We start from the raw sequence: 18,756 nt of genomic DNA on the forward strand, positions 1-18,756 counted from the left end.
AGGATGATACGGAACCAGAACACAAATTCTAATTTAGTTGTAGACTGGCTAGAAAATTAACACAACACTGCTCAATTGAGGTTCCTAATATTAGAATCACTACTATTAGTCCTGACAGAGACAACTTGAAACTGTTATCCCAAAGGGAAATTTGGTGGATTAAAAAGTTAAATGCAATCAACCCATCAGGTTTAAATGATAAAATAGACATGATTTGTTTCTTATAACACATAGAAAAGACAAAGACATGTTTACAACAGTTAGTTGACACAGTTGTATATTGATAATTGTTTAAACCCTTCGATGCTTGTGACGGAACCATTCCGTCATCAGTCACGGTTGGGCTGTGCTGATGACGGAATGGTTCCGTCACGACCACACCCATTTCAATGAGGGGCAGCACAGGAGGGGAACTCCATTGGCAGCGAAGGTGTTAACGACATTGGAGAGGAAGATATTATCACATATTAGGCAAAACAATGAGGCTACAAGCAAGTGTACTCGTGATTTAGAACAAGCAGGTTGATAACAGAATTTTAACTACCAGAAATCATGCAACATGTTGTATCATCACAGTTATGATGCCGTACTGTAATTATGATGTGCAGTGTTATGAGCTTGTGTATTTCATTTTGGTGATTGTAATCTTTATTACTTATTGCACCCTATTTTTGAACACCATGCATGGCGATTTATTTTTTGGAACAAGGGCACTATTGTCTTCTAATTCACTATTTTGGACATTTTTCGATTCTCCCAGCACTAATGGATGACTCCTTTACTCTGCCGTTTTATAGGGCCCCAGTTTGTCATGGTAACGTACTGTTACTCGAATTTTTCGGAACCATAAATATTTTCAGATGCCATATTTGTGTTTATTCTTGAGGAAAGACAATTTTTGTTTACATCAATTGTGCACACATTTAGACAACACTTTTTTTCATGGTATTCACATTTTGTGATGTTTAGCTGTCTTCTGTTCACTTTTTTTTACGTCTTATTACGAACCTTTAGTCTTTACAGTACACTCATGTAGTTCATTAGTACTTTGATACACTTACAAGATGGTGACTATCGCATTTGCGCGTTCAATAGAATTTCATTATTACAGTCTTGTTTCTGTTTCTGACAGTGGTTTAGTACCACAGGATTGCAGTTGAGCAACGTAATTATCTAAACATGAAACGCTCACTGTAATGATTTACATTATGACTCTTTGGGTAGGAATCTTTGATTAATTTTAGCTACACTGGCAGCATGGCATATTATAAACACATATGAGATACATATTTGCTAATTTTTTCGCAGATTCAACGAAAATTTTCTAATGCCGGTATAGCCGCTTGCGTAAACAATGGTGAACTAAAGAAACAAAAGCATAAGATATTGAGCATTCAGTATTTGTTGTTTTCCAGTTTTGTTCGAGTGTATTTTTTCCAACCATATTCATTAAATCACTTGCAAGTCACATTTTATACTAGTGAGGACCTTTTTCCACTATCCCTAACATACGCTTCACTTCCAGTAAGTAGTAATTTTTTAAGCATGTCAGTGTTAGAAATGGGATCTTTGGTTGGCTAATGCTTGCACCAAAGCCAGGCAGAGACCACCACTCTAGTCAGGCCAAGGGAGTTACATGCGAAGATAACCCCTGCTCACCCCCTTGGTAGCTTGGCACAAGTAGTCAGGCTTATCCTGGAGGCAATGTGTAAAGCGTTTGCGCAACACACACACACAGCAGCAACACACTAGGCACACCACAAAAAGGAACTCTACACAAGGTTAGATCGAAAATAGCCTTTGTATTATCATAAAACACATTAGATGGTAATCACACAACATACACTGTGCCAACTGGCACTGGGCAGTATTTACAGGGGACTATTTACACCCGACAGGGCCAATGGGACTACTGTCCAAACCATCACAAATCACCAATTGTAAATGTAGCACAAATAGTAAATGTAGCGCACAACCAGTAACTACTGGTAAAGTTAGGTACTTAGCATGAGATCCTGCAACGTAAAACAGAGGATGCATAAATCACATTACGCATGAATCACCTTAGGCATAAAACTACATTAGGCCCAAACCTCATTAGCATCACACATTACACAATAGGCATCACAGTATGCATTACAAGCATAAATACATTACGCAATAACTGTAAGCATGAGCGCCATCACATAAAAACATTGGGCATCCCATTATGGTCTTGCTCCATACCACCATAAACTGACCCCAGGCCGACAGGCCTTTCACAGGGGCTCAAATGCCATGAGTCCCGCAGAGTCAGGGCTGGCTGCGCATGCAGTGAAGTAAAAGTGCACACTGAACTTCTTAAACGTAGCAGGTGCCCACTAATTGCTGAGCAGCTGTGAAAACAAAGGTGCGCACTGGCACCCTCTGTCCACCACTGGGATTCTAACAGAATAAATGAGCCCAAACATGGCAGCTGTCTGCGATTCGCAGGGCAGTTGTGAGAATGCACTGGCAGTTCTGGCACTCCCAGTGACTCTGGTGTCCAAAACAATGCCCACCAGCAATGGGGGCGGGCATTCAACGTGCCCTCCGGAGTCCCACTCTAGGATTCAGTAACGCTTTTCCCCCCAATGAAAAAAAAATGGCACTGGCCCTCCACGTTGTGTCGGTAAACACTGGACCCTGGCCGCGCTCTCAGAGCCTCCTTCACCGGGGCCCCTCCCGTGCCTCCTTCGGCACCACCAAGGCTGCCTAGTTCAGTCCCACTCACTGGGATATTGCAGGTTCCTTGGTTCTCCTCTCCATGGGGTCCTCTGCAGCTGCACGTGGGGTTCTCCTCTCCACACGGGAGCCCCGCCTCGCCTCCAGTGCAGCGCTGCCGGTCAACCTCCCGGACGGTGGCACACGCAGGGCTTCTCCCTTCACTCCCGGGGAGCGCCGCCAGGAGTCAGGCTTCGTGTGTCTCAGGCGCCCGTCCCACAGTGGGGTGGTTTCCAGCCTGGGTCTTCCGGCCGGCGCTTCACTTCCGTTCCAACTTCTCCTTGGCTCCGCCTCCAGCCAGGCTGCCTGGGTCCGGTTTCATCTGTCCCAGGTAACGGCGGTGAATCCCCTCCTCTGCAAACGCGGCAATGCGGGGTGGGCACCTGCTCCTTAAATAAAGATGATTGCGGGGTAGGCTCCCGCCGTCCAACACCGCATGCGGGGTGGCACCCGCTCCAGTCAAACAAAAAGCAGAAGCGGGGTCGGCTCCTGCTAATTGAATAAAGACAATTGCCGCATGGATGCGGGGTAGGCACCCGCTCGCAAAAAAAGTGCATTAAGCGGGATGGGCACCTGTTGAAGAACACCAATGCGGGATGGGCACCCGCTAATTAAATAGGCAGAATTGCGCAGAAACGCGGGGTGGGCTCCCGCTTGTATTTTAAAGCGCACAGATGAAGGGTGAGCACATGCTTGATGAATGGCGATTGCGGGGGAATCCCTACATCGGGATTCCCTCTGTAGATGAGGCAGCTCAGCGCTGCAGAGCCCTCGCTCTCCTTGGATAAGAACAGCCCTTCTCGGATTGAAAGTCCCATAAAGTCCTGTAGAGGGAAGGGGGCAAAGGCTGGGCCGGCCAGCTCACAGGGTCCTCCAGCAGGGGGGCAGTCCCCTGTGGCGGTTCCTCCTGGAGCCAAGCAGCAGCAGGCCTCCCCCTCAAGTCAAAAGAACAGCACAACAGAGAACAATTTCCTGGGATCACAGCCCCTTCATTTATACACCCTTTTCCTTTGTGTCACAGAAGAGGCCTTGGGGATCCCAGTTAAAACTGGTTTGGAGGAGCTTTGGAGCACTTTGTTTTGCTCAGCTTCTCTCTCCTTTGTCAGGTGGGGGCTCAGGGATCTGTCGCACCACAGGGGGCAGAGCCGGCACTGTGGAGGGAAGGCACAGCCCTATTCAGGTCCCTGGTGCAACTCCTCCCTCCCATCTAGATGCAGATCTCCAGATTCACCACTGGCCTGACTCACCCTGACTCTTGGAGCCACCCACACCATCCAGCCCCTGTCACTCAAAAGCCAGACACGCAATTCACACCAGGCAGGCAGACACATAGCACACAGAAATTCCAACTTCTAAAAGTGGCATTTCTCCGCCAGTCACCATATATCTGCACACACCATTGTGCAGCATTTGTTCTCATGAGTTCATAGATACTAAACTCGCCCCTGCACGCCTCTCATACCAGGAATTACCAGGGACACACATATCTCCCTTGCATTCCTATGGGAGGGCAGGCCAATCTCACCACATGCACTCAGAGCGCATACGTACTTTACACTGGGCCACAATGCTAAAGTGTGCAGAGGCCAAAAACTACCAGAAACAGGTCACAGAAAAGGCAAAAGGTTTAGGGGTGAACCTCCCCAAAAGGGCTAAGTCCAACAGTCAGTCTAATCTTTTGTACATCAGGTGTTCTTGTTCTTTGCATACAGGTTCACATCTTTGCTTCTATGGTCTCAGTGTCAATTGTTTAGCGCCGCAGTATTTTCTGAACACTTATTCAGGTCGGTATGGCACTATCTTTTTGTGCACTCAATGAGCACCTCATTCTAAGTCAATTAAACCCACCTATTTGGACAAAATCAAACGATGTAGTCCTGCAGAACTTCTTTCCTGTACATTAAATTATAATATTGATAGCATTTCCATTATTTATGTTCAGGGAGGCTACTGAAGAAGGGATCTCCATCCCAAAATGTATTGGACATCAACAAGAGTGTATTTGAAGAAATGCTAACTTTGTCAAATAAAAAATTGAGAATTGTCATTTTCAGAAGAATTATTGTGTGATCATTCTTATAAAATATGATTTATTGATAGCTGAGAAATGATAACAAAACAAGGGGACATTGATCCGCAATAATAATCACAATGTAACGGTTTTGAATATGGTTTGATTGAATGTACACTGTCATATAAAATTGTTAATTTTGGTTAAAAAAACTTCAAGCTGTGCGGCCAGGTTAAAAGTGATTGTTCGCACTTGCTCAAATCATTATAGTTCACTTGGGGTAGGTAGCCTCATCCCTGACCAGCAGGCTAAACACATATTATCATTGACATACTAGGAACACAAGGCAGTTTTGCACCATCATATAACACATTTTCAAAAAAGGGTGCATGCTAAATACAATAATTAGTCTTTCATGACTGCCAGCATGCACGGAATTGTATTATATATACTTTTATTTTAGGATTGACATGATCATTGGCTGTGATTACATTCTGTTAACAGTCCTGAAGGTTAGGTTATCAAGCTCCTCAATCCAATGGAAACATAAGGCCTCATTTCGAAAGTTTCTAAAACTTCCACCAAGTTACGTGTAGTTCTACGGTGAGTCATTGGGGCTCTCTTTGGGGGTAAATCCTAGACAGTGGGGATCCCCACAATATAGACATGGGTGTATGGGCACAAGGCGCCTGATTTGCATGGGTGAGTATACTTTTTCTGTATACGAAATCAGAACTACATAGGCAGTGCTGAATTGGCATGCTCTTCTGGCATTTAGCCAGTTTTTAGCTACTTTCATAGTGGGTGGTGTAAGTGAGGGACTAAAGTGGGTCTTCTCAACACATCCATTGTGTTAGGGTGTCTCTGGAGACCCTGTTAAACCTTAGTGAGGTAGCCACAGAGGGGTGAGGGGATGCCACAGTGGTTCACTCCAGTGAGTGCTCAAATAATCTCTGAACCTCTGGGGAATTTTTGTTTTTCACCAGCAAGGATGGAGGTGCACTCATGTATCTTATCCCTCTTTGCCATGCTTTAAAAATCTGTTAGATGGAATACACAACAACCTTGTTGGGTTCTTTATTTTATACACAACAAAGAGGTCAATCTTTATTTTTTTATGCTTACTGGGGGCTGCATGGCATTTTCTAGTCTCCTCTTTGAATCAATAAACCCATTGTTGAAGGATTTATTTGCTACTAAAATGGACATGCAGACTTTGGTTATGTTTGACATAAAACATGTTGCTTAAATATATATCACAGACAAAAATATTGGCCCATTCGATGAAGATTTTTTTTCATTATCTTCAAAGTGAAATATTTAGGGAACATTATCTTTGTCGTACAATATTTGGTCCTCGATATTCTAGTACAATACCTAAGCAAAACTTGTCCTAGATCCTCCTCCACATTGTGGCCAGTCACCAACAGTGAAAGACTGATATGTTTGTTTTGCTTGGATTTCAACATGTTTCCATACAGAGGACATCTAAGCCACTGAAGTACTGTCACTGTGCTTTCTTCATTAACTGACTGTGAGATATAGCACAGAGCTTGAAAGTAAAAAGAAATTTGGGTTGGAGAGAACCATAAACCAGTCGTGTGCCACTTTTCATCATCACTGTATAGGAAGCTACATCTCTTTACAGGTGACACTCAATTAAACACAAGAGAAGAATATTTGAAATTAAGAAACTATGAGGCGGTTTGGAAAAACCTAAAGCGTGGTCAGAAAACAAAGAGCTATCTACTGTTATCAGCCAAGGCCCGTACAGGTAAGAGCAGTAGGCCCGGGTAGGGGGGATTTGAAAGATGAGGGAAAATTAAGTATTTATTTAATTTTTCCTCATCGTCATCTGTCAAAATCCCCCCTAAACCCAGCCCCAGCGCCCCACTGCTCTTACCTGCACGGGCTGCGGCTGACTGTTATTCATTTAAGGTTTGGAACACTATGGATCAGTACAATATGGTTGGAAAATGTGTTGTCAAAGATGCTATCAGAGTGTGTCAGAGGAATAATGGAGTTTTCAGGAAAAAGATAAGTAGATATGATACCACTTTATACATCTTTGGTGAGGAGTAATAAATAATGATGTTCCTTCCCAATAGTCCATTTTCCCTCTGGGTATGTCTGAGGTAGAGGACAGCGACCAAAGTGGGGCAGGTTTGGTGCCAGAGACCCTATGATATGCAATACTAAGGCTTAAATCAACATAAATGTGAACAAAGAGGAGAGGGGAAATGTATAAATACTGAAGCAGAAAGAATATATTGGTGTGTGAGTATATTCCGGGAGAGAATTGATTCTATTGGGGAAGCTACTACTTACAGCAGTTGTGTATTTTTTCACAGAAATACTAAATGTATGCAATAGCCATCCAGAAGAAGTGGCAGGCCATGTTAGTAAAATAATTCACGTGGGCATGAGACAAAGAACAGCAATCAGTTTAAAAGGAAAGGCACAGCCCGTGACTAATGGGCCAATTTACCTCACAGGCGGCCTCTGCCTGTCATGGTGGCAGAGGTCATCTCCTCCATTAGCCTGACCGACCGACATCCACCTATTTAAGAGACCCCTTCTGGCTCTGTTGTGATCCCTATGCCTTCCGTGTTCCTTCACAGGACCTGCCGCAATGGTAGCTTCTGATAAGGCTCAAAACAATTGGTATGCTTGACCGTCATATTTCTGAAAGACATGCGCCAAACGTTTTTATGATTCCTTTCGTGTTTTCTGGGAAACAAAAGAAATAATGTCCCCCAAATAATAGAATATTCCCCCAGAATGTGGGCATAATTTCTTTTTTTTCTGCCCCTCCTAGCGGAGATGGACAAAAAGAAGGTGTAGGAAATTGGGTTCTTAGTTTCGCAAGATCTGAGGCCTGCACAAGTAATAGGTCTACAATGTCGACTTACTGGGAACCAAGCACCCCATTTTAGTGCTTGACTCTCTCAGCATAGCGAAGCACAGCAAACCAAGACATAATCAGGGGAGGTGGTGTGGCCATTCGCTGGCACGCAATAATAACATTCAATACATGATTGTCCAGTCAATGCTTTTCCTTTAGAAAAGGATGAGTACATTTATCACACACATTACTAAACACTACACTTTAATTTACAAATATTTTCATAAGGCAGATCAAAAGTACCTTGGATTACATTATAAAATCACATTTGACTTCAAAGACTCATGACTGACTCGCAAAATAAATTGCAGTGCCCACCCACCTATACCAGACAACACATCACAATAAAGGGAGTTATCACTTTAGATAATACAGACCTTTTGGCTTTATCAAGGGTTCACGGATTTACAAGAACAATAAATCAAATGTTAAAAAATCACCAGCATTTTGTGTATAAATGCAATAATCAATAATAACCATGTCTATAATGTAATTATTAATGTCAACAAAGCATATGGGTTTCATTATCCACCTTCAGGTCACATAAAATGCAACTCTAAAACCAGCCCCTAGAGAGCCCTGCACTCACAGCTTTAAAGCAAAAGCTACACCCTTCAGAGTGATTGAAATAATGATGGATATACTGGAGGGGGGGCATAATTTTCTGGGTCCCGCAAACATAGGGTCAGTTTTTTAAGTTCCCTTTAGGGGTCTGCTGCAACACCTGCTGTCCCCGACAACATGTCCTTATCAAGTTTGTAGTGCCCCTGACATCCTGGGGCCACCACCAGGCAAGACAAACATGCAAATAGGAAGCTCAGCAGGACATTATGGGGTGCTCCAGCAATGAGCAATGACTATTTTAGTAAACATACGCAGTCCATTTGCTGAGACACCTGTAGTGAGACTCGCCCACAGTAAAAATTCCAAAGCAGGGTGATCCAAAAAGCAAAAATCTGGGCATATTAAATGGGTGGAACCTATTCTGCAACAGAAGGACACCATACCACACACACTGTAAATTGGGCTGACAGTCTGGTAGCCTTAATTCCCCAGCCAGTACTCCATTGTGTCATTGAAGAAAGCTTTATGAAAGCTGATTCATTAGGGGCACTGCTGAGGAAAATTGATGGTCTGCCTGACTAATTAGTGAGCAGGCGGACCAAGTGTTTAGCATACAGGGTACTCTGTCACACTTTTGATGGAATACCCCATCTGCCAGACTCTAAATAGGCCTTAAGAAGTTTAAGGTGTTGAAGTTGGTAGGGTCTCTGCAGAGTAGACAAGCTTGATTGACTTTACTTGCCATTAGCATCTAAAGGGAGTACATACGTTCCCACAGCTATGTACCCTAGCCATTACAAATTCATCCATCAGGGTTAAAAATGGTGTGGCATAGACAAATTCACTGAAATACCCATTCCACTCAACATCGTGATAGTCACACAAGGGAACAGTTGACATTGCTTCTTTTGTGTAGTAAGATGAAACGTCAGCAACAACAGATACGAATACTGTTGCACAAACTTTTTAAAAAATGGCATATTAACAATTTTTATTGGATTAAAGCTTTTCTTGTAGGAAACATATCAACAATTCACAATGCTAACAATGAGCAGTTTATGGAATCGAGGGTGGGGGGATTATCTCACATGCCATGAGGTTTCCCTACCCTTCTCACAATCACATAACCCAATGAGTAATATCTCTACAGATAATTCTTAAAGTCAACCAAAATACAGCTCAAATCCTTCACTTGTCTCTAGAATTTAAAACTTTAATTAAGGAAATTCTGTGTCAACTGTTGATCTGCAACTTCGTAGTAAAATGTTCTCCGTCAGCAAGCTGCGACTCAAGTAGAAAATCTACTCAGATAGCAGCAAAATCAATTCAGGAAGATGTGCCCTCTGACAGCCGCGTGGTACTGTTTGTGCTGATGTTCCAGCACAGAATGAGCTCCCAGTTTTAGATCATGGCGCAAGCAGTACGACATGCCTATTTTCGCCCCTTCACGTAATTCTGCTGAATCTTGCAGAGTTTTGTTTTATTAAACAAAACGGGAAAGGGCTTGGAATGTAATCTGTCTCATATTTTACTGTGTTAAAATACCATTTCTGTGATTACTCTTTGTCCGAATTGAGAGCTGCTGTTTTGTCAATTATATATGTATATATATTATCTATGTACGTGATAGTACTAAATTATGTGTAACAATGTAAATATTTATGTTGTCTTGTTTCAGTGTATATTTATGGGTATGTATATTGATTGGTGTATATTTTAATATTTCCAGCCTTGAAAAAGTCTTTGTAAGACGAAACACGTGTCGGTAAGCTGTGTGCTGGGAGCTTTTATTGAAGGGATTTTTAGAATAAAGAATATCAAGATTACTATATATTTTGGATCCTTATGTTTGACTAAAACTGTTGTTAATGTCTCTACACCCAAGTTGAATGGGGCTACATATACCCATAAATGTCATTGATGTTTACATAATTAGCAAGTGACAAGAGGTGTGCTGTCCAAGCCCTTTCCTGTTTTGTTTATTGATGCACACTTTGTGTGTAAATAACATCATTGGGTAGTTGGTGTTGTGAGGGCAAATTGAGCACCCTAATCTAGACTTCTTTGTAAAAAATTCTTATATTACACGTATATACCACAGTACAGATCTACGAATGTGTGGACGTTTCCCTATCAGGGAACACTGCTACCCACTTTTTGTGTTGATAAGAGTTTTGTTTCAACTCAGGGGAATTCAATGAGTTAAACTCTGCAAGTTCCGCAGAGGCCTCAATGTTGCTTTTTTGTATTACATATTTATTCAGGGAAGTAGAGTTCATTTTAAAACTCAGGGGGGTTGTCTGGAGAATGATCACTGTGAGACCAAGTGCCTTAATCCAAAAATGTGTTTTCTGGCGCCTGATAATTTTGGGGAATTTAATGTTTATTCACTTAAATCATCATCTGTCTCTGTATGTTTAGAGGAGAGAGACAGTTTTTTCTAACGGTGACACCTTCCCTAGCTGCTGTGAACACATGATCAGGAGAAACACTAGTTAACGGACATGCTAATTACTTTATTGCCAGCCTAATAGGTTTTGTCCACTGTTCCTTCTTCCCGCGCCAATAGGTCTATCTGTTTTGATTCTGGTACACATCTATTGGGTCATCCCAATAGACTTGGACCATCTTCTCAAATGGCATTGGTGCTGCCACTTGCTGCACTTATGCACTTAATTTAAGACGTGCCAAAGAAAACCAAACCATTGCAGATTTTTTAAAATAAGCTGTTGTTGCAGTTAGTTTATTAGTAGCCACCAGTGGTGTTGGTTAATGCTGCTCCATTTGGGACTACATGCATTGGAGGACTCGGAGCCAACACCACCCCTCTCTCTATTGGCTAAAGGTTGCCCTTCACTTTTGTCATTGCTTTGGATTTGTAATTCTTCTTCTTCCAGATCACCTCCTTTCTTGACAATCTATTTTTTAATAAATCAAGACATTCAATGTTCAAAAAAGAAATGAAAGTAGATAGCAAATGTTGTATCATGGTTCCAGTACCATGACACAAATGTACTATTGGGAGGACACAATCTCTTTTTGAAGTTTTTGATTTGTGCTTAAGCAAAGAATTAACCTCTTGACCAAATCAGCTGACTCTTCACTGATATTGCTAAATGTTCCACCTTTTGCAAATGTTCCTGCAGCATTTGCAACAATGGGATCTCTTGGCTCATGGTACTCTCCTCCTTGCTGATTTCCTGTGTCATAATCTCAAAAAGGTGCAGCATTTGGATAAGGTATTGTACAAGTCCCTAATTACTATTCATCTCTATTGTCCCAGCTTTGACAGCTGCATCCCCTCTCCTTTGAAATACATCACCAGTGATAGACCTGTACTACTGAAATGGTATTGCAGCATGTAGTAGGTGGCGTTGCAATGTGAAGGCAACTTCTGTTGCAGGAACTCTATCAGCACACTGAATTATCCTGAACTGCTTTCAGGCTTTGAACAAATTACTAAAATATGTATATATTCTGTGGCAGGTGACCAGTATGTTGTTCATTACTTCTAAGGTGAGGAACTTCTACACAAATATATTTCTGCAGTGCGCTAAACACAGGACTCTGAACTATCCTTTGTTAGCCACGGTTTTGGCAATATTAATCAGTGGCAACAAATCAAATTCTGATACTCGGGTTAAAATAGTCCATGAGTTTGGCATTGTGTGCAATTTCTCCATGGCAAACAGCACACCACCCCAAAAAGCACTATCAGCTAAAGGTTCAGCGGGTAGCCCTTGCATCACTCCCTTGAAGTAGATCCAGTGTGCAGTGATGGATATGTAATCTGTTGCTTGACAAGTCGATCGTGGGTTGGATGGACTGACCAGAGTGCTCCTTTGTAGCTTCACCAGCCAATTGCAGCACCTGATGGTGCCGCACTGCAAATCAACAGTGGGAGACAAGCACAACTTGGAAGTTTACATTTTGGTCAGAGGGTCTCCACAAATTCAAGAAACACCTCTCCTTCCACAAAAGAATAAAGGAGGGAGGTCAAGGTATAACATTTAGGCCAGTTTCCTATTTTATAAACACACTTTCTGATGGGATAAGTGGTACAGCAACTCATAGGTTGCTGTGACTTCTTTATTCATAATGCATTTGCAAGTGAACTACCGAGAGCAGGAAGTCTGCTTGACACTTTGGGTGTGGGCTGTGTCACTCTGTCTATTGTGCCATTCTGAGGTTGCTGGAGGTGCTGTCTGCATACAACACGATTCAGAGAAGATGGTCCAAGTCTATTGGGATCATACAACAGGCAACAGTAGCAGGGCAGTTTCGGAAGATGCTGACATCCTATTCTTCATCCTCCCCACCACTTGATTCTTTCAGTTAAACTTCTTCTCTCTCACCACTAGCAGCTATGTTTTGAGATCCTCTTTCCACTTAATTGCATGTTGATTTTTCAGATTGGCTAGTTGGCCCCCAGTACCATAATGTCCACCTGGCTTTCCACTATGAAATGTATTTGTGGCAAATTGAGCATTCTACGTTGTGTTCCTCTTTTGAGCAAACCACTAAGAAGTTCCAAACTGGGTAGTAGAGCTTTTGTGTGGAGCCAATGCCTAAAAAACTTGTTGAGGTGGAGCTAGAAGGTTGTATAGGCCTTTCATTAGGATGGACATTGGCTGTGGTAGGGGTGGTGCCTGCAGGTTTTTGTGGTCCTCTAGAAAAGATGAAATAAGGTGGAGTTTGTAGAACTCTATGACTCAGAGCACATTGAATAGGGATTAGCTGTACTTGCTTTGTGCCACTCTCCACACTAACAGTCACAGGCTCATCATAACCTTCCTAATTACCTAGGCTCTTTGGAACATTTCATTTCCCTTGTCTCTCGTGATTGGTCTAAGCTGGGTTAATTGATTGTGTTTTAATCTGGAATAATTATATTGTTTGCTAGGACATAATGATGTATTAGGATAAATCATGTGATTAAATTGTTTTTAATTTATATGTATAATAAATACTACACAAATATAAAAGAAATATTTTTCTTTGTTGCTTACAATTATGTACTTTGTATTTTGCTACTGTTGTTGATCAAGAACTGTGAATTAGTTGTCAAGGGGATTCTTGCTACAATTAAGCTGGGTTCCAGTACATCAGAAATAAAGCTTAGAGAAGATGAGGGGCACTCTTTCTTTTCCTCGCTGGAGAGCGTGAAACTGATGTGTCCAATATAAGAGCAGTCACAATATCATCCTAGTCTACAGCAAGCTCAACTTCTATTTCCAGTAGGAACTCAGCTTCACCTTCGAGAATATCAAGTCTCACAGTCTGTGGTTCCTGTTGTTGACTTACCTGTAAATATTCAGTTTTCTGCTGGGACAAATCATTTTCAGACTCACTGTATCAGAACCAGGCACTAACCCGTGATTGTTCTCATGAAGGGCCAACATGCCTCCACAGAGCTGCTTAAGCCTACCTCTCTACCAACCTCATAGCCCAGTCCCAAGGAAGAGCATGAATGTCAGCACTGGAAACGTATGGAAAAGGGATTTGAGAAAACAAGGAGAAGGGAGAGAAATGAGGAGCACTAACGTCTTTGGACAATGGGTGAGGTTCTCACATGGCTTTCTTGGGTTTTTGGTGATCACAATGGGTGGTATGTGGATGTTGCCATGTCACTTCAAACAAAGTACAAAATAATAACTATTGTAACCTCCTTACGTTTTTTACTTCTCTGATAGGTTCTATCCTCTCACCAATCTGGCAACCCACCGTGAGATCCCGATTTCTTCATGTTGTTACTGAGGGGTAGAGATGTGTGCTCGAGTTAATGTAAGGAAAAAACATACAGTATGGGTGAAAGAGTGATCACACAAGTTATTGTCTTGTATTTTCTTTTCTCTTTAGGGAACCTTTCTCCTTTTTTGGAATACTAATCAGGTAAACTGAGAGTTGTTTCAAATATTACTGTGCCTTACATTTTGGACTGTGATCACTTGTTCTTATTGTTTCTTCCTTTACAGCTAGCAGGTTCACTTCACAAGTGGGATCCTCTGCAGGGGAAGACGGCATCTATAGACAAAAACAGGTAAACTCACTGGGTCATTTTTCAAGGCAAGCTCAATGTTCATTTTCTGGAGTTTGACACGGAACCCTTGCCCCTGCCAATACTTCTCAATAACGAACAAGGTGGCTATTTGGGTGCGGTCTATTACAGTCTTGCCATATCCAAAATGGTTGACAGTGACATGCTCGCTCTGAAATCTCTCAAGACTTTGTGAGTCACTTCAAGTCTGTTGGGGGTGTCTTAAGGAGGCGCATTGGCATTCCTCTGTACATAGCGCTAATGATCACAAACACTAGTGTGCAGGTGATGCGTGTGAGTTTATGACGAACAGTATGAGTGGAGTCTGAGCAGCCTCGTGAGAATGTATTATGGTTTCCCCACCCACTGCTCTCAATGACTTAGTCAATGCAGTGTTGAGAGACATGGGCTTTGGTTTTGTTGGTGTTTAAGGCTGATCCTTCTCCCAGGATCTTTCAGCCTAGAAGAGAATGCAGTAGGTATTTTGCACATCTGGAAAAAAAAGAAGGGATTGTAAGTATTATAAGTCTTGTTATATGTACCTATAGATACCTAATGTGATCTGTCAAATGATATCTCAAAGATTACAATTGGTAAAACAACAGCAAGCTCTTATCCCAACCGTTGCACACCAATGTGAGAAGTTGGCCTGATATGTGATGTCCACTATTCTAGTGGGCACCCTGTATCAGTCCAAACAACCCATTATGGTGATGGTTGTAAAGTCAACCTTATAGACCAGCTATCCTAGTGGTCGCATCCTAGTGGTAGCATGGACAAAGCAGTCTTAGGCTAAACGCAAGAGGGCATGTGAAGCCAGCTGTTTTACCAATTGTAACCCCTTTAATATCAAATGAAAGGACACCACACAGGTTATATATAAAATATATATATATATTTATTTCTAACACAACCCCTCTGAACTCTTTATGAGGTCAGAGGCACAAGCACATAACAAGATACTTAATTATCATACAATAAGTTGCACAATATACAGTGGAGCCCTAGGGGCACATAAAACCATATACTAAAATAGTGGTATAAGAACCACGTCACGAAATAAGGATAGGCCTAGGGCCTAGGGAGTCGCTGGGGTTACACTGTACTACCTAAGGATATGAAGCAGGAGGCCCACGGGGGCGTGTGCAGTGTCTTAACACACATGCCAGTTACCATAGAGTTAGAATGGGATGAAAGAAATGGAAACTAGTTCTTTTGGGACACTTCCGGATGGACTAGGAGAAAGCTACTGAAAACTAGGACACTAGGATAGTCAATACCTACTGGAGCACTGGAGTACTCGCGTTACCTCACCCACAGGAAGCGGGTGCATAGGTGTCAAAGTGTGTCGGGTTTCGTCGCTGAATCCTATGGAGCCTTGGAGAAAGATGCTGCAGGCGACCAGGAGAGAAGTGTCCGGTTGGATCCAAGGGCAGGTCGAGGATGAAGAGTACCTGAAAGCAGAAAGGTCAAAGTCTAGGTCACTAGCCAGTGACCAGGAAGAAACCAGGAAGGAACCAGGAATGAACCAGGCGATGTCGTGAAGCAATCAGGTGATGTTGTGAAGCTTGTCTCTGCAGCCACATGGACCAGGAAGTGTCGACGATGACCAAAAGCTGGGCAGGGACTGTTCCACAAAAGATCTCGCTGTCGGTGGTGTTGGCTTCCGGATTGGAGGCAACAAGTCTTGGCAAAGGCAACCCATGCAGGAATCAAAGATGGCTTCTTAATCAGACCAGCAAGGTCTGATGGGCTTCTCCTTTCCAGGGAAGCAAGGGCCAGCCTGGAGCAACCAGGCCAGCAGTGTAGATTTGTAGATTCGTCATCACAGAGGCCACTAGCCAATGGGAAAATGACTGGACAGACGCATCGAGTACAAAAACACTAGCAGGCCCCACGCGGCACTCGTGGAGTGTGGAAGGCTGTGCGTCGGTGTAGAAGGTGCTCAGGGATGGGGCTTCTAAATCCCCAATGCACAGCTTCGAGGGTGCCTCGGGAGCTGCACAGGTAGCAAAGTGCAGGTTTTCCAAGATGGCCGGTCCCACGTCTCTCGTCGCGTCCACAGGTCTCATCTTTGCTGTGGCTGAGGATTGGGCTCAGGGAAGTCTGGAAGTCTGGTTTTTGTCAGGCTCTGCATTCGGGCTCTGGCAGGAGCATCAACAAAGTAAACTGCTGATCGCTGGATGGTGCCTGTTTGCACAGGGTGGTCACTCCCTGACCACAAGGGATATTCTTCAGTCTTCTATCTTCAGTAGAATGTCGAAGGTCCAGAGTTTCGTTTCAAGTTTCAGTTCAGGATAAATCTAATGTCTCTTGACTCAGCTCCTACCTATATACTAATCTGAGGGGCTGGATTACCTGCTAGGTCCCTCCTATGGGTGGGACCAGGGAAGGGGGTAATTACACTCCTTTCCCTTTGTCCAGTTTCGCGCCAGAGCTGGGGCTGGAGTACCCCAGCAACTGGTTTCAACCGGACTATGCATGGAGCACCTTGTGTGCCCCAGGCAGTGTCTCATTTCCTTCAGCCCTCCCTGCCCCAATACACTATGGCCTGTCTGGGGTGGTGCTAGCACCTCCCAAGACAGGAAACCTATTGTCCAAGCCTCCCTCGCTGGAAGGACTCCCAGCAGCAGGAGGTCAGACTTGTGTCTGTGGCAGCAGCATCCATTTTGTGATGCTGAGGCTCTGGTTAACTTTAATAGGGATTGCTAGGAACAACATGTCTTCTCCCTCTAGAAGGGTGGAATGCTACCCCCGTCGCCAGAGCTGGCGAGGGGGTAGTATTCCAAAGCGTATGACACCTTACACAACATGTTTTGATAAAGCCAAACCAAAGTTAGCATTCAACCGTGAGGATGATAATGCACTTAAGAGTATATGGTATGGCTATATCATAGAACAGCTATAAGGACATGGTTCAGAAAGCTGCAGACAGGCTCAACTCATGCTAGAGCCTCATCTCACATAAAACCAAGCACTCTGCCTCCAGGATTGTTAAGGCCTGCCATAGGTGTGACTTATAGGTGTATATGTGTCTATGTATAAGGTTAGATATAGGTATACTATATCTAAAGCAAAGAGTGATTACACCACCTTGCCCCAGCTGAGTGATTAGCCAGTTGTGTCAATTTGGATGGCCAGCCAGATGTGGCATAATACATGCTGCAGCCCCTGGTAGGCCTTGGATGCACCTATGCCCTGAGTACCGAAGGTACACTATACAGGGGCTCATAAGGTGACCCAATATCCAATTGGAGATGTACCTAAAGTACATGGAGTCCATTTTACAGTGAGAGCAGATAGCCTGTGGCCCTGATTAGCAGGATCCCAGACCAACTAATTCAAAAACCAGCTAAACACTAGGCAAAAAAACTGGGGTAGCCATAGTCAGGTATCCACCTTCCTACACACGGGTTCTGTAATTGGGGTTCTAATCTGTTGACTCAAACACCGACTACTTGGATGGCTCCTCCAGATAGGGGTAGGTTTGGGATGTCTGCTGTTCTCACAGTAGAACAGGTAGCACCAGTATCCAACAGAAAAGTGATATTGTGCCTTCCACTTTCACATCAATAAATGGACCTGACTGATCTACCGGCAAGGATGCCTCAAGTACGCACTCCTCTTCCTCCCCCCTCAGGCAACGCCATTGCTCATCTTCACTTTTATTGTTATTAAGTAAAAGGTATTGTGAAATCACAGAATTTTTCTTACCACTTCCTCCATGAAATCCGGCATCCACACTGTACTTTGGCTGATTCACAAATTTGGCAAAGGTGCAGGTGGCACCTGACCCTGCTGATTAAATTCCTGCTTTGGCTGATTCCAAAGCATCTCATTCTGCATCTGTGGATTTAAATTTTGGTTTGGCCCATTATTATTTTGAATATTCCTACACTTGTTCTACCAATGTCCAAGCTTTACGTACCCATGACACAGAAACGTTTTCTTTGCATCCTCTCTATTCATTTATCCTCTTTCTTTGCCACCATTCACCACATGATCACTCTGACTCTGTTCTTTCATCTGACTATCAGTCTGACTATTCAACTTAAGTTCCTGTTGTTCTGCCAATTTCGCTTAGGCCCGCATAATTTTCTCTTTTAACTTTTTATGCATTGCCTCAATATCATCCCCACAGTATTTCGCGTATTTTAGAATGTCATCAATGGGCTTTCCCTGCCAACACAACATGTGTTGTTGAATCATCTGACTAATTTCTGGCTTCAAACCATACACAAACCGATACACAAAATGACCCATATCTTTATCTCCGAAGTTCTCCAATGTTCTCAACGCCACTCTACTGTTTTAACACATGCAGCAATCATTCATAATACGCATGAACAGACTCATTCGGCTCCTGGGTTTTTCTGTCTATCTTTACCCAATCTGTTTCTTTAGGAGGAATCGAAATTTTCCTAGCATAGTAACGATAAGTTTCAATTCTATTAAGGACACGGAGGCGAGGATTATGCTTTTCTCTCTTCGCTGTTT

The sequence above is a fragment of the Lissotriton vulgaris genome, chromosome 3_1 (genome assembly GCF_964263255.1).
Source record: "Lissotriton vulgaris chromosome 3_1, aLisVul1.2, whole genome shotgun sequence".
Lineage (NCBI taxonomy): Eukaryota > Metazoa > Chordata > Amphibia > Caudata > Salamandridae > Lissotriton > Lissotriton vulgaris.